Source organism: Rhipicephalus microplus, chromosome 7, assembly GCF_043290135.1.
Source record: "Rhipicephalus microplus isolate Deutch F79 chromosome 7, USDA_Rmic, whole genome shotgun sequence".
NCBI lineage: Eukaryota > Metazoa > Arthropoda > Arachnida > Ixodida > Ixodidae > Rhipicephalus > Rhipicephalus microplus.
This window is the reverse complement of record NC_134706.1, coordinates 110,846,768-110,868,151: the sequence shown is the minus strand read 5'-3', so window position 1 is coordinate 110,868,151 and position 21,384 is coordinate 110,846,768. Positions and strand designations below refer to the sequence as shown.

General features: G+C 43.6%; 1 long non-coding RNA gene across 1 annotated transcript; it reads left to right on the top strand.

The window, feature by feature from the left end:
* Positions 1-1,214: 1,214 nt before the first annotated feature.
* LOC142767042 (uncharacterized) lies at positions 1,215-20,915 on the top strand. Its single transcript, XR_012884724.1, has 4 exons — positions 1,215-1,299; positions 2,037-2,211; positions 10,652-10,706; positions 20,603-20,915. It is a non-coding gene; the product is annotated as an uncharacterized LOC142767042 (long non-coding RNA).
* The last annotated feature ends 469 nt before the right edge of the window (positions 20,916-21,384 follow it).

Sequence of the window (21,384 nt, the reverse complement as noted above, 5' to 3'; positions counted from 1 at the left end):
GCTAAGGTACTCGGCTGCTGACCCGCAAGTCGCAGGATCGAATCCCGGCTGTGGCAGCTGTATTTCTGATGGAGGCGGAAATGTTGTAGGCCCGTGTGCTCAGATTTGGGTGCACGTTAAAGAACCCCAGGTGGTCGAAGTTTCCGGAGCCCTGCGCTACAGTGTCTCTAGAAATCATATGGTGGTTTTTGGATGTTAAACCCCACATATCAATCAATCAATCGTAGTCAAACTGATCTTACTACGATTCGTCCTTAATCACAGTGCTCCACGCGAACTACTCATTGATAGAGGGCACGTGTTCTTATTCGAGGTTCTTCAAGAACTCCTTCGCGCATGCCGTACGGTTCACCACACCTCTACATCCTACCACCCGCAGACCAACGTAACGGAGCGCTTCAATCGAACGCTGGGAGACATGATCGCGAAATTCTTGCTAGTCAAACTGGGATGTCGTGATACCGTTTGTAACCTATGCATATAATACCGCCACGCAGTCAGCAACAGGCCTTTCGCTTTTTTTTTCTACTATAGAGCCGTTATTCATGAACCACTCTTGATACAATTTTGTCGTATCGCCCGGACGCTTGCGAATACAGTCTTATTTCGGAAATTGTGCGGCATGCTGAAGTCAATCACCAGTTCGCCCATTCATTCACAGTGGACCGACAACTCCTCGAAAAGGAATGCAATGACCGCTAACAGCAAGTCCAGAGTTTCGCCGTAGGCTCGCTCGTCTGGCTCCGACAGCCGTTCCACTCTCCTTGCCTGTCCTAAAAGTTTTTCCTAAAGTATCACGGTCCTTACCGCGCCGTGACACGTCGCTCTCACAGAACATAAGTGATCGAGCCAGTCGAACCATCACGAAACAGGCGCTGCATTGGTCGCGAGATAGTTCCCATCAGTCGCCTTAAGCCTCATCACGAGCCATTCCTTCTACCATTACTATGACTCGCCAGGATGGCTTCCCTCTGTCGCCGGGGTGTTGCAAGGAGGAAGCTGAACAATACGCCATAGCAGGCCATCTCTTTAGCCAGAAAAGCGGAGCGCGAGCAGGTGTCCCCAACGCTGTGATACCTGTGTTGGTTGTCGCCGCCCGCTCTCAGTATCGATAGACCTGTTGTGCAAGTGCTATTTTCGCCAAAAAACCCCGTTTCACTAGCAAGGTTATTGTTCATTGTGTCAACGCTCAAGTCGGTTTCCTCGTTTAGAGTCTCGAATCTATTCTGAAGCGAAACTGAATTCATGTACCTCGCATCCCACCACTAGTTCAGTAACGCTTTAAGGACCACAAAAAAGGTACTGGTTGAATTTTATTGAAGTTTTGCATATTGTTTTAAGTGGTGTGGACTCGTGTTGTGTCGCAATCTCTTGTTTTAAGTGGTACTGACTGATTGAATTGTTAGTTTTTTACAATGAAGTGACATTCACGTTGGGAGAGTAGCATTATAGTAAAGTCTAAAACATTTAGGAGCGTTTCCAGATATTGCGGCTGGGTGTGCCCCAGGCAGTGGTTACATGTCTTACGCGTCAGTTCTACAGTATTAGGCAGAATTTCACGCGTGGCACAACGGCTGTGAAACATTAAAATCAAGTCACTTTTGCCAAATGAAAATATGGAACCATGTGCAGACTTGTATACAGTACGCAGGCACATTGATCCACCATGCTAGAGCGTGCAATAAAGCAGTATGTGGAAAATCACGGTTAACGCTGAAAATCCTTAGGAATTTAAACATGTGCTTAACACCATTCTGCAATAACCTTTCTGAAATTACTAAACAGAAAGTTGATTTGTTGCAGCGACCGGTGTTGGGAGTCCGCTTTGCTGCCGCACAAACCACAAACAGAATCAGCCAGGAACAATCCACACCTAAAGCGAGAATGAATGTCAATATTTAGCCAATGGTTAATGTGACTTTCTTTTCTATATTCGCAATAATAATGGCCACGTGATCGCGCATCTGTGGGATGGTTTGTACCGTACACATGTGATTATATTTGAGAAATTAACTAGGTGCCACGTCTTCTTTCAGCAACAAAAGGACTCCGAAAAGCTGTTTGTCCCTATGCACATATATAAAACCCGAGTGATGCAGTTTCTGAGTACCATAGGCAAAAAGTGTGGCTCTATATCTCCGAGCGATCGGTAAACATGAAGGCTATTATTCTATATCTTCTTTTACTGAAAGCCTTCAGCAGCATCGCACTGTAAGTAACTCTTCTAAATAATTAGCCTTTTACCATTAAAAAAATTGGGTACCTTCTCAATGGCGGCACCAAGCCTGAAGGGAGTGCGAAGCTGGGTGGCCTTGTCTCACTTTATTTTTCTGTTTTTTTTCTTGCTCTGTATCATTCTCTTTTTACTTTAATTGTAATATCTAATATATGAACAGTCTGGCTGGTTTTTGCCGTCACCGCCACCACCACCATCATTCACCGTATACGTATACGTATTCATATATATCAACACTCGAGAAAGAAAAAAAGCCGGCCGCGCTCGGCGCCCAGCTCGTCGCGATGCGCCGATGCGTGCTTATCCTTTGGTGAGGAGAATCGTTTGCCTCCGGCTTTCAATGGAACGATTGCGTCAGTTGCCTGGCCCACAAAGGTCACTTCGGTCTCTGCGAAGGCCCCATTTGCGAAAAGAGCACGCATTTCATGCACAGCGAGGTATGACAACTGGGACACTAGTAAGTTTGCACTCACCTGTACCTGTTGATAAATGCGAAGCATTTCTTAGTGAACTTCGGTGACCTTGAGTCTATCTATCTATCTATCTATCTATCTATCTATCTATCTATCTATCTATCTATCTATCTAGCCGCCTACGACTTTTAGCTTTCCTGCCCGTCTCAATAATTGTATCGATACTAAAATTGGTATGCATAACATGGCTGTATTACGAGTGTAATTGACTAGTCATACCAGAAAAATCATGACACGTATTTGATGAATGCCATAACTTACATTTCATGGTCTTGCTCCTCTTGTGGTGGTTTTTTTCACATGACATATTGAAAAAGTGGTATGATATGACATGATGCGTGGCGAACGTAAGTGACAGAACGTGAAAATAATGACATGCATGTCGTGACTTTCATCTTAAGACTAATCATGATTACATGCCACGCTCATGGTGCGCTCGCGGTCATTTCGTGAGCTTCACGTAGAGCGAATTTGGTACTACAAAACGTGAATGGATGACGAAGGTCCAGGACTGGTGCAAACACAATAATCATGAGACTGCATCACTAAGAACATGACTACATGCCACGCCTATGATACGTTCGTGGCCATTTCTTTAGTTTTACATATACGAAATTCGGTGACGTCGAATTGTATGGCTGGTGCAAACATTATATTCATGACATTAGTTTCATGTAACAACATGACAACATACCACGCTCATGTTGCGCAACCAGCCCTTTCTCTGGCTTCACATATGCCGAATTTGGTATTACGTCACGCGAATAAACGACGAACATATATGGTACGTCCAAGTATGATAATCATGGCTTGCGTGTGATGAAAAACATGACTACATGCTACGCTCTTAGCGCGCTCACAGCCGCTTCGCTAGTTCGACATATACCGAATTTGATATCGCATGACGTGAACAGATGACGAAAGCAAATGACATGTCCAAACATATTAATTATCACATGCGTGTATGTAGAACGTGACTGCATACTACGCTCATAGCGCGCTCGCGGCCGTTTCGCTAGCTCTACATATACAAAATTTGGTATCACGTGACGTGAATCGATGACGAAGGTAAATGACACGTCTAAGCATGATAATAACCATATGAGTGGCATTTTAAACATCAATACATGATACGCTCATAGCATGCTTGCAGACATCGTCGCAGCTCCACATATACAAAATTTGGTATTACTTGACGCGAAGAGGCGACGAACGTAAATGACACCTACAAACATGATAATTGTGGCAGGGAAGTCATGTATGGCATAATTTACGTCCTACTAGCAATGTTGGGCTCATTTTAAATTGACATATCAACCTTCCTCATTCGTGCTTCGCATATTATTGATTCCCACAGTACGTAGGTTCTGCCAAGTTTTACGTTTCGTGCGTCGTTTTTGTTTAAACAGCGCGTTACGTGTCGAGTGGTAAACGTTGTTAGTTCGCTCTCTTCCTATGTGTGCTGTTTTCATGCGTCATTTGTGCGTGAGAATCGTGCTGAGCGTTTCGATTTGATTGCCGTTCTCAACGTGAGAGTCATCCAAGTTGTGTCATTCATCGCTTCACCCTTGCGGCGAAACTATGTCTTTTTCTGCATTTTCATCTCGATTTATCACCACTTCTGTCATTCTCTCTCGATCTATGTCAGTGTTTTTCTCACTCTTCAACTTCTATATCATCTGTGCACAAGTCCACCACATTAAGTGCTCGTGTGGTATCTCTCTTCGTATATACACAGCGGGACTTTCATTTGGGGAAGTCGTTATGGTGAGGTTCTTGTGAGTGACGTATCCAGTGATTGATCTTTGTCTCGGTAATCCGGCCTCCGATAGAGCTAAGATCAGAATTTGATATTCTCTCAAAAACAGGTGTAGTTCATTCATGCGAGAAAAAATACCAGCACGATTCCACTGCATCATGAAAGGCACTTTTCGGCGATTTAACATGCACTGAGGCTTGGCCTTCGGCATCCTACTGCTGGTTGTTCCACAAACAACCAAGCAGCACTGATTCTAGAGCCAGCACGGCCTGAAGCATGGTCTTCGCAGTACCTGGTGGCACTGTTGCTAGGTGAGAACGTAGAGCGGCAAACAGAACACGAACAATTTACGCAGTGTCGTGGATATTTTATTCATGTCCATTTGTCTTCTGCTCAGATTCTTGTCTCAGTATTCTGTCATAGGTAGCTTGTGTAGAAATGTTCTGAGTAGACTTAGTTGGCATGGCTCCTCGTTTTGCTTGACTCGTATTTCCCGGTGTTTTCAGGAAGCACTCTTCTGGTTGCGCCTCACGTACATTCTTTGGACTAGTTGATATTGTTTCTTTTCCCGATAGAGGAAAATCCTCAGGTGATTGAGCAACTGACCGGGCAGTAGTTGGTTCAGTTGGTTTAGGCCCCGTAAGAAAGGCCTTTCGTCTATGCAGCGCACTCACTCAGAATGGGCACCCACTATAACTGGCGGGATAGTCACTATTGCAGTTTGCGCATTTAAAGTCCGCCTTGCAAGTTTTGAAGTCATGTGGACCTCCACAGCGTTGGCATCGCAGCTCTCCTTTGTAGAATTTCGCCACGTCACCGGAACGTTGGCATTTAAAGCACCTTGGTGGTGGCTCTGTGTATTCATCGGAGTCATGTCGAGTGAAGTCAAGGTTAATAAGCAGAGGTCGATCGGTGTTTGGAGTAAACACAAGTGCCACCGCGTCCGTGGGTCTAACTTTCCACTCATTCGTAGGAGAAACTTCTCTTCTAACAATCTTTCTGACGTGAATCACGCCTTGGGGTTTCGTGCATCCGAGAAGATCCGCCTCTGTGTACCACTTCGGAACACCTCTGATAAAGCAGGTGTTTCGCAGGTAGGCATTATGAAGACTAGCACTAACTGCTACTTCCCACAGCTTGCCACACCTGAAAAGCGCGTTTACTTGATTTTCAGTGGCCACGTGAAGTAGTAGCAAACCTGGAGCAGTTAAATAATTCCCAACTAGTTCAGCGTCAATGACTGATGTCACCGCAGGATGTAGAGCAATAGGGTTCACTTGTCATAAGTCTTTTTCGCTATCTACAGGTGATATAATCACCGGAATACCCACAGTTCTGCTTTTGCGGTGTCTTACCATCTTGAAGTTGCCGTCCTCCATGTCCGACCAATCATATACCTTCTCGTCGAGTCCCAGTATTGTGGATGCGTCATCATCAGTTGTAGGTTCAATGGTGTCGCCACAGTTGAGTTCGCCCGTTCGTTGGTCTGGTCGTTTCGATGGCGTGTAGGATGAATCAGGCATCTGTCCTGGTCGCTGGCATGGCTGGGTCATGGCTGAAGTCCCGGAATGAGACCCTTGTTCCGGTCACGTCTCCTCGGAAGGGGTCTGGTAAGAGAAAAATCTTCTTGTTGCCACAGACGCCTTTGCGAGAATGACGGAAAATAACACAAATTAAAGAAAAATAGAAGATCGTGGCTAGATTTAGCTGCACTCTCTTCGCTCTTTTTGTTTCTGTGCTGCGTGCTGCTTTTTATTTAGTTGTGTTTGTTTCTTTCCACGTCGCTATTTCTCTCTTTCTCTTTCTATTTTTCTATTTTTATATCCTTCCTCTGTTTCTTTATGTTTCTTTCTTTCTCATTGCTTCTATTTCTAGCTTTTATTCTCTCTTTCGACCTCTGTGCTCGTTTTGTCAACGAGCACATTTCTTGCCTTCCACGCCGGACAAAACGTGTTCAAAGAGGAAAACAGACTAAAAAGAGAACGACGGAGTGTATGTTTTTTTATGGCGATACTACTTTGTTGTTCGCATGGCACTGACTAACAGTCGGCCTATACAGCACTGCAGCAAAGAAAAAAAATAGTACATTCTACCCACTGTGAAAACGTTATGTGAGTCATCAGGCAAGAAGGTGCGTTGTGTCTTCTTTTGAAGCAGTGTTGTATGCGTTACCGAAAAACGTAACCGGATACGTTCATCGGTAGGCTGAAGAATAAGAAGTGGTTTGCCGCCCTGCATTACCCTAAAAAAATATATCAGCAGCAGCAGCTACGTTGTTGATCGAGGCGTGCATGCTTGAGGCCCATTGGCTGGCTTAGGCGTATGTTAAGAAACCCGAAGTGGTCAAAATTTCATGAGTCTACCGATACGGCGTCACTCATATTTACATCATGCTTTTGGGACATTCTACGCCAGCAATTATTAATGGTAGCAAAGTAGCCGGAACTATTGCCACCCCATTTAGGCAAATCTGACGCTTTTCGCCCCACTGCAGTTTTCCCTGTTGAACAAAAAACCACACGTACGGTCGCTTTGTCAACACTTGATGGTCTGAGACCAGTCTGTCGTGGCAACACGAGAACATCGGGGCAGGTCGGCATAAAAGGCTCTATAAAAGGCAAGCTAATTTTGTGTAAGGGGGCGAGCAAAATGTCATTAAAAAGTAACGAGTGACGTGGCACCGCGCTACCGCTTACAATTCCGAAAAAGGAACGAGTACGTAACTAAGTTGCAGAAAAAAGTAACAGGTTACCGGTAACTTCATTACTCCTGACGCGTTGCCGCCAGTATTGCTTTGAAGCATACATTGCGAGGGGGATGGACAACTTTTTTTTTTATAAAAATGAGTAGCCTGCAGCCCAACGCGCGTTTACCAGCCAGGATGACTGCTCTGGTAGATGTAACATGGTGGCCTATATTACAACGACGGCCCTGGTAGATGTAACATGGTGCCCTATATTGCGATGTAACATCGATATGCACGTTCAACTACAAACATTCCTTTTGTTTATGAGAGATCAACACCATGGCACAATGACGTGTACATCGCAAGCAGTGTTCAATTGCGCGTACCTGTGTGGTCCATGAGCGATACACTATAGTTGTGGGGACGCCTGGCGGATTTCATGACTGACGATTTCCCCGTCCCCGATGTCCTCTATTCGATGACCGCTCGCCAATCAGGGCACCATCTGTGAACTTCTCTAACCGTCTCTCAGTCTTTACGTCTCTCTCTTTCTTTTTTGATTCCTCCTTACTTTACTGATATTTGTGGTAAAGCATTAAATGTTCTCATCGGAACACAATTTAAAGCGGATATGAGAAATTGTACAAATCAATAAAATATTTCTTTGCAAAAATTTGAAGGCAAACTTGTGTATTGATTGTCCTCCTGAGGCGTCTATTACATGTCTTGAGAAACGAGTAGAAGCGAGCGTGGGTACGCCATCTAGCAGTTGGTCAAGCCCTTTCTTGCTGGGCTGCGAAAAGGCTCGTGTGGCCGCCCTTTATATAGTATATTTCTCTATGGTACTACTAGTATAAAAGCATTTTTCTCCCGCTTTGCCAAAGCATTGAGTGCAAGCTCTGGATGAACTAAAGTCCTTCAAGGACTCTGGCGGATATTTTTGGGCCAAGGAAGCGCAGTGGTCACTACTCTCGATAGCACAAGTAAAGTCTTATGGGCATTTTTAGGGTACGTAGTGCTTCTATTCGAAGATATTTTAAAATAGCCTGCATTTCTCTAACCGATAATTCTGTTCAATGAATCATTACACCAAGTTTAGCAATCTATGAGTATAAGTAGGCACTTCCTACTGCCTTTCTCTGGATGCCATGTTTCATTTCCTACTCTATATTTCACTGAAATCATTCAACTCTATATATCACACAAGATGGTGAAAATTTTCTTTAATGAAGCAAGCACAACGCCTTCATAGAAATGAACCTAAATTAACACACAAGCAACCTGTTACACAGAAATACAGCGCGCAAAATGTGTTGTAGGAGGTTTCAGTTGGAGATGAAGTTTCCACAAGTGGAATGGTCTTCTTCAAGGCGTTCTAGTCTTGAATATAAGTCCACTTGTCGAAGCGTTGGTTCGAGGGCACAAGGTTTGTTAACGGATGTTTTTATCCCTAGTTTTCATCTTCCACTTCCTGTAGTTTTACAGCAGTGCACTGTTTTATTACTGGCGGAACAGATGGCACCATCTTCACTACATAGGCGTTACACTCCAGAAGCTGGCGGGAAGAATATGCATCACCAGAGCCACAGCCACATACAGAGTTGAGTCGTTTATCAAGACGTAAGCAGCGTCGGACCACTCTAAATTTCGGCTCTAGTTTTTATTAATGTTTGACATTTTATTCGATTCCCAGCTTCCCGAAGACAAATACTGCCAACGTCCGATCGGAAGAGGCCGCTTCATACTTACTTATATGTTCACCCCATCACACTCTCAAATTGCGGCAAATCTGCCTTTTCGACTCTGCTAAGGCTGCTAATGCATCGATTGACACTGGGTCATAAATAGAAATGTTATAAGTGGCGAATTTGAAGGTTAATTAATGCCGTTCTAGACTCTAAACTGGAAGCCCGAAAAATCTGACGCCGAGATTATTTACCATTAAGAGAGAGATAAAGATGCAAGGAAAGGCAGGGAGGTTAACCAGACGCACATCCGGTTTGCTACCCTGCACTGGGGAAGGGATAAAAGGGAGAAAAGAGGTTGCAGAAAGATGGAAAGGTACACACAATCACGATCACACTCGGGGAGCACACACAGTCTACAGGCGGTCGCTCCGGTTTGTTGACTTGAGGTAAAGTAGCAGTGCTTTTGTTGCTTTCTGCGCAACTGAGGCAGATGCCCAAGATCCTAGTATCTTCTGCACATAAAATGGTCCGGGGTCAAGTCGATTCAAAACCATCCGGAGCTGGCATCGCTGTGTGTCGTAGCAAGCGCAACTGCACAGGACGTGTTCGATGGTCTCTTCAGCTCCGCAGTAGTCACATGTAGGAGTGTCTGCCATACCAATGCGAAAGGAGTACACCTTTGTAAATGCAACACCCAACCAAAGGCGGCATAACAGTGTCGCATCGGAGCGGGAAAGTTGTGATGGTAGCTTTAGCTTGAGCGAAGGATCCAGTTCATAAAATTGACACCTTTGGAAGCTGGTAGACGACCAGAACGTGCGTGTGAGATCTCGAGCCAGCAGGTAAAGTTGTCTTGCTGCATCATTCCTTGATAGAGGAATCGGGACTACACGGGTTTCTTCATGAGCTGAGCGGGCTGCATCATCGGCTAATTGATTTCCGGTAATACCGATATGTCCAGGCAGCCATTGATATATAATATCATGCCCTCGTGCTAGAGCTTCATGATGGTAATGTCTTATTTCTTGTACCTGGTAATTACCATTGGTAATTTACCATTAAAATTTTGAGATGTTCTTATACGCTGAAGTCTAAGAAGCAAAGAGCGTGTTTTTGTCAGCCATGTTATTCGGGCTTCCGCAATTATGGAAGTACGAGAAGAGGCTGAGGAAATAGCATCTTTGGCTTTCCCATTCAGTGTGTTTAAACGTCACATTGGTTGCACCAAATAATGTGCATAAGCACAATGCTGTTTCTCTATTGCCTCATTTTCGATGAGACAAGTGGAGAACAGCACACATTCACTGCTTCACCAACCTCGCCAAAAAAATCTATTCTGTTGCTGTCTCGTAACAGCATGCTTAAAAATGCTGTTCAACTTTTTTCTCTAATTGCGTGTGGAACTACTCGAAAAATATTCACAAAATATTTGACAATTGTTTGACTCAATTTGCTCTCAAACTTCACCATTAAAATTCGATTCAAACCCAAAGTCTTGCTTTTCGTATAGCTCTAAAAAATAGTAAACATTCATCAGACAGAATGCATAAAATATTACGAAATCTAGAAAGTACAGGCTTTTTGAAAAAGGTGTAAGTTGTAAGCCATTAAGAAGCTATAACTGGGAAGTCTCTGAGGAACTAGCTCGAGATTTCGAAGTGACTGTGGTAATAATGAGAACATTCTGCCATTACTTAACACTGTGCTTTATGAAAGTGGCAGTGGCTCATGAGTGGGAGGTGTACCGCTTAATTTCGGTACAGGGGGTGCTCATCTGACTGCATATCTGAATCATTTTCTTTCTCACAGTTGCGGAGTTCCGCCTGCCGTTGGTATGGGGCTTAAAGAAGCTTGCATGACTAACGTAAGCATAAATTTTATCTATTCTACCGCGTAATAAACGTACCGACAGATGCATTCTTAAAATAAACAGAAATAGGAAACTCATTCATTCTCTTACTCTTTCTATATTATATCTTCATGTACAGACAGTGAAATTGAGATAAACACCCGCATTTCTTACCTCAGTAATTTGACAAGCTATGTTAACTTTTTAATTTACGGAGACAGCTACTTGGTTCAAATGAGAAAATTGAAACCATCGAAGAAGTTCAAATTGTGATACACAAATAACTCTCTTCTTTTTACCTCTAACAACAGCCGAAGACGGAACTGTTTGCATACTTCTCACACTGAGTGCATCGAAAGCACGCAAAATAGCCTTTAATTAAAACCAATCTACCCGCGCACCCTATCCGCCACCTGATTCTTCACATCAAGCAACATAAACGGTTTATACATGAAGCTTTAGTAGGAGCACAAGCACAATTCCGTGATAACTTGCATTATCGAGTGCACCATCTATACAGCATATCCATCGCCATAGTAGCCCTTCCTAATGAAAGCGGCAAAATATAATAAAGAAGTGTGTAAGGCTGGGAGACAGAAGACGCAATAACAAAAGTCCGGTAAACCCTAGAAGGAATGCGAATAGGCAAAGCTGCTGGTAAGGATAAGATAACAACGGACCTCCTGAAAGATGGTGAAAAATTGTGTTAGAAAAACTGGTCACCTTATACACGAAGAGTTTCTTCACAGGAAGAGTACCAGAATTCGGGAAGGATGCTAACAAACTCTTGAAAGACCCCTGACACCAAATTTGGAAACGTGATATTCTTGTGTGGTTTGATAGTCCTGCATGCGGGCCCACTTTTGACTGATTATTAGTGGCGAGCGTCCCCTACATTATAATTTATTTTGGTTTTAAAATAAGGCTGCGTGCTCCTCCGAATATTCAGGTACAATCGACATTTTCAGCGGTTTCGCGCAGACAAGGAATCTCCTTCTGACGTCATTGAGGTCAAAAACATTTGCGGGGCGTGCACAATACCCCGATTGGCACCCGGAGAGGACTGTTGTTCGTGACCCCTCTCACTCTGTTGTCGGGTAGTTTAGGCTGCATACGCCAGGGATGCTTTTCTTTTTCTTTTCGAGGGGCTCAAAGCCTCACATCGTTTCATGCTGCACCACCCGCGAGTCCCCCTATTTTATAACGGTGCGTTTCAGCGTCGCCGCAGCTTGAGCGCACGTAGTCTCAGACGCTGCTCCACAATGGGGCGCTAATTTTTTATGGCATTTAGGCGGGCGTTCAGAACTGATGCAAAACTGTTCTTAATTAATGCCGCTAGCATTAACCACACGATGCGTTATGGCAATTACATTATAATTCCGGCATTATCAGACGCAAAGCTACAAATTACTGAAAAAAAAACTCGCAAACAACGCTCTCGCTTTCAGGGGCCCTTTAATCCATAAGAAACTGTACGACAAGAACATCAGTAATTGCATGCCGATCAGCTCGCTCTTCGTTGTGTACAAGCTTTTTTACAAGGGTAATTAAAAACATAAATAAGACGACATTATATTCAATCAACCAAAGGATCAAGCATGATTTTGTACAGGCTACTCAACAATTTACCTCATTCACACTATCATTCAGGTGATGAAGAAATGATCAGAATAGATGCAACTGCTATGCATAGCATGTTGTAAATTGTTTGAACCTCCCGCGCGAATAGTGCGCGCATCGCAGGACTGAGAACGACGACGAAGAAGAAAACTTCAAGGAAATACACACTCCTTTCCCGTAGTTGCTCGGATTTGCGTATCTTTCATTTGGCGCCTTTGAATGCCGGAGCGTGGTTTTCCCCCATATTCGTCATACATTACGAGAAGGCATTTAATTTAGTATCGATGTCAGCAGCCATGTCAACACTGCGAAATCAGGGCGTCGACGAAGCATATATAAACATCCTGAAAGAAGTCTACAGCTGATCGACTGCTACCGTAGTGCTTCATAAAGAAAGCAACAGAATACTAATAAAGACGGGTGTAAGGCAAGAAAACACGACCTTCCCATGTCTATTTACAGCATGCTTACAGCGTACTTACATTGGCCTAGAATGAGGAGAGTTAGAGATATCAGTTCTTGGAGAGAACCTCAGTAACTTGTCTTTTATTTTATTTATTTATTTATTTACAAGATACTGCAGGCATGGAGCCCAAGCAGGAATGGTACAGGCAGTAAGGCAATCAAGCCAAACATCACACAGCATACAATAATTCAATCATCACACACATACAACAACAAATATTGCATTGCTGATAATATTGCATTGCTGAGTAACTCATTGGACAAATTGCAAATCATGATTACTGGATTAGACAAGGATTGCAGGAAGATGGATATTAAAAAGCTGTTTGCATGTAAAAAGCTGCTAAGCAGGGACGTACAAGCTGGCTTGCTCATATCAGCCCCTCTGCCTTCCAATATACATTTTTTTGATTCATTGGAAACCAATATTATGTTATTTGATAGAGAATAAAATATAATTGCGATAGAAAGCAGTTCCGAAATAAACAAGGCATATTGCAATGTGGAACTTCCTGGACTATAGGGTCGTTAAACAAGAAAAAATAAAACCTAAGAGTCAATGAAGCCAAATAGCGCTGATTTAACGGAGACACCAAAAGAGGGCACACAACACAGGCGCTAAGTTACAAAATATTGTTTATTACAGCAAAAGCTGTTATGAGATTACAACTCCGGTCACGCTCAGTTCTTCGCCGCCGCCACCGCCGCAAGTGTCCATCACCACATCGCACGAAATTAGAAAAAAAAAACTAGCACCGATGTCACAGTGGGGTTCGAATCCGGTTCCGCTGGGTGCCAGCGCAGTATTCTACCACAAATCCACGCTGGTGATTAACACTTGTTGGCAAACATGCATTAGGCAGGCTCTATGTCGGGAAATCAATCGTGTTAATACAACTTATAATGCGTTTTAATACAGCGAAAGAACAACCAGTCGTCGCACAAAGCGAATAGTGTAATTAGTGGGTCGTCCAATGGTCCAACTCATTACAAAAGCTTGTTCTTGTTCCCCTATTCACTTTGGCGCATACCCACTTCAGCCATAATTCCTTGTCGTCGTCAGCCACTGCATGAATAATTGGCACAAAATTCCTTGCAAGTGTTTAGCAGATAGCACGCTTCTCAGAAGTATGACGAAAATTCCGGCCTAAAATTCCGGCGAATTCCGGCCTACTACCCCAAAAATTTATCGTTATTGCCCTAGTGGGTACCCAGCAAGTGTGCTTGCAGTAGTTAACCAATGAGTGTTTAAAAAGGCTGTGAAAGGCCGCTCTTCCAGTTTTTGCTGTGACTATGCTGCGCCTTCCGCGCAGGCCTGCCGTATCTTTTTTTTTTTTATAACACGCTTGCTTTTTCATATCTTTTATGACGCTTAACGTTGGGCGCCACGTGACGCCCAAGGATAGGCGTCACATGGCGTATGATGCCCAAAAAGTCTATTTTCTCAGAAGAGAGCTTTTTTTCACTTATGGTAAATGATAAAGTGCTGACGCACGTTGAACCGAGGAATGAGATAGCCTTAGCCTAAATATTCTTTCTTGTTAGCTCGTGTTCACAAAAAAAATGAAATTTCGTACTAGTGGCACCAAGGCTAAAGCAACAGTGCGACTGTGACCTTTCTCGTTTCTCCTACTTACTTCTTTCTTTCTTTTTATTTCTTTCTCTCTTTCCTTCTTGCTTCCTTTTTTTCTTTCTGTTGCTTCTGTCTTTTCCTCTAGCTTTTTTTGTTTCTTTGCGTCTCTATTTATTTTGTTTTTACTTTGTTCTGCCTTTATTGCTACTCCTTTCTTTATTTTTCTCTTTTTCTTTCTGCTAGCTTCTCTATCTTTTCTTGTTTCTGTTCATTCACTTGTTCCTGCTATTGTATTGACTTCTGCTTTTTTTCATCCTATTTAGTGTGTTTATTTCTGTACGTTCCTGCCTACCTTTGTTGGTATTTATTCCTTATAATTAGCAGAATATGAGAACTCAGGCTACGCTAGAGCCTTCTATCCCAACATAATGGCAGTAATGTGCAGGAGAAGCACACAAACAAGAAAAATTAAGAATGAAATAGGAAAAAACTTATCAAAACTGAAGCACACAAACAAGAAAAATTAAGAATAAAATAGGAAAAACTTATCAAAACCACTATGTACATACTATATACATTATAGGACTTGTAAAAGATGAATGAGCTCTGTATGTATGGTCATAGTCCAGTTCGTATATTAGGGTCACATTGCAGATTAAGTCCGTACAAATAGCGGCAAGGTATAGTATGAATTAAAGACAGTTCATTAGATTTGTGTTCATTTAAAAATCATGGAGGGTGCTCATTGCGTGCCTTTGATTGTCGGAATATGGCAACACTCCAAGAATTTTTCTAATCGTAAATGGTCGTCTGTCGAGTCGGTCTAAGCGATCCATCAGTTCAGCGCGTAGTTGATCATATAGCGGACATTCGATAAGAATATGCTGCTCTGATGCATCGAAGTGATCACAGTGACCGCAGTGCGGGGACGTTCTTTTTATGCGGCATAACAAGTGCACTTCTTATGCCGCATACGAAGGGCACACCTCATGAGGTGTGTGTGAAACACCTAATCTTACACGGAGCAATGGTGTGTCAAATGGTCTAACGATCTTTTGATTAGGTGAATATCGGAGAGACGGATCTATTTGATATAATAGTGAACACTTTGTATTTTCGTCAAACCAAGCGTCCTTGCATAATTAGAGGCACATTTCTTAAAGAACCTTATTGCTTTCTCAGAAATAAATAGGTCCTGGGGCTTCACGTTACCGTGGTAGCGTAGGTGTACGTAGTGTACGTACGTAAACATGGCGGCGCTCTCGGACGCCTGCTTCGAAGTGACTTTGGTGTAGTTGTTGAAAGATTCACCTTGTTCGCAACAAACGACTGCTCAAAGTGGCTTCGCTTGCCTTCAGTTAGCTTCGATGACCGGGTACTACGGAGAAGCTGGCGTATTTTTTTAGATAGCTTCCCATTTGGAACGCATCTAGGCCTAGCAACAAGATCGATGTAAACAAAATGGCAACATAGATGTTTTCGCGTTTCGTATCTGGTTCATATTTATTTAGTTTTATTATTACTAAAATAAACTTCTAACAATGCTTCGCGTGGTGGCGTAGGCAAACATTCTCGTTTTCTTTTGATTTTCACTGTTTAACTTATTAACCATCTAATAGGTGGCGCCACCGTCCCAACTCGGGCACGTAAACCACAAAATGCTATCCCGCTAAACTACAAGACGCTGCCCACAATGAACGTTTGCTGCACGGTAACGCCCTTCCCTTAACCTACGCTATCACGCTAACGCTAAACTTAACTCTCTAATGACAGCAGTAAATATATAAGGCACACAACAATGCTTTGACGTAGAGTTCCGAACTGGAAATTGGTCACAGTTGTGTATGGAAGATTATGCATACCTATACTCCATCTCGGCACTACCTTCCGCTATTATGGAAGCTGAAAATGTTGTTCGCCAATGCAAAAAAGCGCTTAGTGAACGCCACCTTAGCGTTTGTTTGCTGTTCAGAAACCCATTTTTACAGAGCTGGTGCACTGGCGCTTGTGAGGAATACGGTTTTTGGCATAGTGGTTTTTATAGACCTGTTTTACGGAGACACGAATTTCCTCCTTTCTGGGCTGTTGCACTGGAGTACAAAAGCTTACGTGACAGCTCCGCTGTGCAATCTCGGGATGTCACAGAATAAAACAACAGCCCATAGAAGACTATGACGGCACCCAGGAAGGCTTAAGTGAAAAGGGTTATATTGCCCTTTTCACCAGGCTCCTTTCTACAGCACGATACGCTTTTAGCTCTGCTAAGCATGCTTCTTTTGAAAAATACTGAATGTTTCACCTTAAGCGTTCCGCGTATTCAGTCCGCGGACTTTCAGCGGTCATCACGTACTGTTTTTTAGTAGAACAGAAATTTATTGGTACAGAAAAGAACATAAACATTCAAAGTATTTCGCATCTTCAAAGCATGACCCGCGCTACTGCTGTGGTGTCACCAACTTAGTTGCTGTGAAATCACTTGCACCGCTCGACATCCCGTCGGTAGTCCTTGCAGCATCAGAACTATGGTAAAATAATTTATGCACGGGCACTTACCGCTCCGCTCAAGGAAAGTGCACGGGAAGATCGTGTTCACTGATAACTTTGAGCGACAGGTAGTTTCCATCGCCCCCGCAGGTCGCGGGTTCGAATCCCGGCTGCGGCGGCTGCATTTCCGATGGAGGCGGAAATGTTGTAGGCCCGTGTGCTCAGATTTGGATGCACGTTAAAGAACCCCAGGTGGTCGAAATTTCCGGAGCCCTCCACTACGGCGTCTTTCATAATCATATGGTGGTTTTGGGACGTTAAACCCCACATATCTATCAGTTTCCATCGCCCGAGTTGTAATGGCGCAACAGGCTGGGGGGGGGGGGGGGGGCAGAAGTTTAAGAGGGGGCTCATTCTCAATTGCACGCCTAATAGAAGATCTTCCAGAAAGCTTCGCACGCTTAGCATTTCAGGAATTAGAAACAGGTTGTCCTGTGCTTGTGGGCCCTGTCAGTGCATTTGTTTCGCTGATTCATGCTTCGTGAATGAGTGCACGTATACCGCGACGTTGCATGACTTCAAGTACACGTTATCAGCCTTGTCGCTATCTGCGCTTCAAAATGGGCAAAAGGTGTTTTACCCGACCTGCAAGCTGGGGTGTATATTTTTGATGGAGTGTGTTCTTTTTTAAGACACCACGAGATTAAGAGCGCTAAGATAAGGGGTGAGGGGCGATTCCGAGAGAAACCAGTCTCGGCACCTACTGACCACGTATGCGCGAAGTATTTCCCGAAACAGGCGATCTCTGATATATATCATACTGAATTAAAGGGAAACGTCCTGTAGCACAACCGAAAAATACACGCTCTTTTCGGATGGTGTGCCTAAGATTTTCCTGGGGTGGGCAAAATACCTGACCATGCCGCAAATAACCAGGAAACTTCTTCGAAGACGGCTGGCTCCTTTGTATTGTACGTCATGCTTTATAGTTTGATATAGTCTACACTGTGCCACATGAGTTTATGGCAGAATAAAGCAATTGTTGAGGCCTTATTTTAGCGCATCATTCTTACTATTCCATTCGAGAAGTGTAAGAGCACAGCACGCTCTTCTGGACCTGCTCGCTGTAGTTGATTCTTTTTCATAACAATTATTTTTTTTCTTCCTCCGTCTTGGAAAGACGGACGAAGATAAAAATATGCATAGTCGCGCACCAGTACTGCACAAAATACAAGGCTTTAGGTAGTGCGCTCGCTTTTAGTGTCTCATAAGCACTTCATCAGTTTGATGTCTACATGTCGGATTAAAAGGGCGCAAAGTATGGCTGATGGGATTCGCCCGGTAGTTCCGACATGAGTGTGGTTCGTGTCCACCCACGGTTGCCCTTCTGTACCCAATGAAGTTTTTCACATTATACCATGCAGCCGTCGTTGCGAGTGACCGAAGTGGAGGTTGAGAAGATCGCTGAGTGGGATTCTTAGTCCGCAGTTTCATCGGCGCGGGCCGCTGTCCTCGCACGTTCCACGAGCACCTCTTGGGTCTTCGGATCCTAAAACCTGCCATTCGTTAGCGTCATCTGTCACAGCCAAAAGTAAACAGCCCCGGTTGCGAACACGATCTGGACGCTGGCGCCGGCCGCAGAGTCTTAACTTAAAATATTCTTAGGCCATACTCAAAACAAACCAGCTATCTAAGCAGTAACAAGAATAGAAACATCATGCTTTACTCTCAGCGTTATAGAACCCGAAGTGATTAAAAGTTTACACCCCTTATTTCTTGCTCTCCGGGCAGAGTGCGTCAGAAGCACGAATTCCAATGGAAGAGTATAGTCGGGGCTCTATGGGGACTGTCATGTTGATATACGTCACCGCACTTAGTGTGGCTAATAGGGTTACCCGCATGTAATATTTTAGGAAATATGAAGCGCATTCGTAAAGGGCCTAACATAACACATATTCCTGTAGTGTGTCATGTTTTAGCTAAAAAACACCAGGCCTGCGCGGCAGGCGCAGCACAGTCACAGCGAAAGTTAGAAGAGCGGCCTTTCAGAGTCTTTTTGAAACACTCATTGGGTAACTACTGCAAGTACACTTGCTTGATACCCACTAGGACATTCGTAATAAATTTTTGGGTAGTAGGCTGCCATTCGCTATGCTATTTTTTTTTTCTGTTCTGCGAAGCGTGATATCCACTAAACAGTTGCAAGGAATTTCGTGCCAATGAACGGTTTGAAACAATCTGCAAGGTGGCTTTCCTGTAAGGTTTGTTTTCCAACCAAAAACTTTCGTTCACAGACTGCTTTTCTCGCTCATTGTGTTGTAGTCGCGTGCTCGCGTGCCATCGCTGGAATTCGGAGAGGTGACATTTTGTGGTACTCGCATGCCCACGTGCCTTCGCTGCAGAATGAGCGAGAAAAGCAGCCTGTGAACGAGTTTTTGTTAAAAAACAAGCCTTTCAGGAAAGCCGACTTGCAGGTTATTTTTAACTGTCCATTGCTCATGCAGTGGCTGACGACGGTGAAGAATTCACTAAACTGGGTATGCGCCACAGTTAATAGGGGAACAAAAACAAGCTTTTGTAATGGGTTAGAGCATTCGACGGCCCACTCGTAATGCTATTCGCATTGTGCGACGACTGGTTGTCCTTTCGCTGTTTTAGAATGCTTTATAAGTCGTATTAACGCGACTCCTTTCCCGACATCAAACCTGCCTAAGGCAGGTTTGCCAACATGTCGCAAGCACCACCATAGCTCAGTGGCAGAATACTGGGCTGGCACCTAGCGGACTCTGGCTCGAGCCCCACTGTGTCTTTGGTGCTATGTTTGCTAACAAGTCCCAAGCACCAGCGTAGCTCAGTGGCGGTGAACAACTTTTCGTGGCCCGAGTTTTGATCTTATAACGGCTTTCACTGTAAAACTCTCGTACCTTGTAGATATTGAAACAATCATGCTCGGTGCTATATATGTGCTGTGCAAAGATACCGACTTTGCACTCAACGTAGCTTTGGCAGTGCCACGGAGTAGTTGCAAGATAGAGTATAGGACAAGTAGTAATTGCAGAGTCTAATCACGAAAAGACAAAGCACCGCAAGATAAGAACGGGTCAAAGCGCTTTTAGCAGGCATTCTCATATAATGTCAGGAAATCTGCCACTTGATTAAACAGGAAAGTCCCAAATCACATCATCTCCCCATCTCTTGCTATTGGGGCTGAAAAATGGTGGATAACAAGGCTACAAAATAAACAGTTTATCACCACGCAGTGTGCAGCAAAAAAAAAACAAAAGAGTGACAATAGGTGATCGGAGAACGGCCACATGGGTCAGGGAGCCAACAAGAATGGTAGATATTCAACTTGACGCCAAGCGAAAGAAATGGGCATAAGCTTAACACGTAATGCGTTGGACAAACAACGGATGGATAGTAAGAGCAAGGTAATGGTGATCGCAGGATGAGAAACGCAGCTGAGGAAGACAGCAATTTACACATTGACGAATCGACGAAGTGCGCAGGGATAGCTGAAACCAGCTTCCACAGAATATGTAAAAAGTGAGACCATCGGCAGTGATCTTCGTTTAGTAGAAGACTAAAACAGGGTAAAAATAATGGAGTATGTTTACTGCATCTATACAGTCTCTAAGAGTGTTTATAGGGGAATTTATGCCAAATATATGTTTCATTTGGTTGCTTTTTTTCGCATAGAATAAAGAGGCCTGCACCACTTCTTACTGCCTAACGTTTGCTATACGCATTCTTCTTTTTCTTCGACCAGTGCTGGGGCCTACGTGCGGGTGACACATGTGGCAACAACTGTACTTGCACACCTTACCAACAGAGCAACCAAATATTAATCTGTCTCCCTCGAGGTGCAAGAATGCCATACGGTTTTCGTGGACAAAGATGAAAACTGCAACTTACCATTATTCTCACGAAAAACTTTGCATTTTTTTCTCGTTCTCAATCATTTTATATTATCATGTACGAAAAAAATGGCAAAGCAAGCATTGCTGAAAGGTTTTCTGTCAACTTGTTCTCATCATGCATTGAGGAAATCTCTTGAAATAAAGAAATTCAATCGTAATTTACTTCCCGAATTGTCGACGTCATTCATATTTTCACCATTAAAATGCCATTACAAAACACATTGCAACTGCTCAATGGTGTCATGCACGAGGCAAGTGCCCTTTCAGGTAGTGAAGCAGTGACACAAGGAGTTCCGTGCGTAGCATGTGTTTTAATATATTAATTGGCAAATGCACCGTTCACTTCTGTATATGAGGTTCTTGTTCTGGGCTAACCTGTGTCCAAACAAAAAGACTCTGTCGTATCGGATGTACATTGCCATTAGAGAGGCTAAGATACTTAATTAGTACCTTGGATTTGTATCCTAATACGTTCGGGGAGGGGGTCTACTCATGAGGAAATAAACATGTCTAGAGAAGTCATTCTATGGTTCCTTGAAAATGTGCTGCAGGACTATTTTAAGAGCCATCTCCCTTTTTTCATCCGGAATAAAGCGCTCATGAAGGGATGTTATGGTTTAAACTTTTTGCA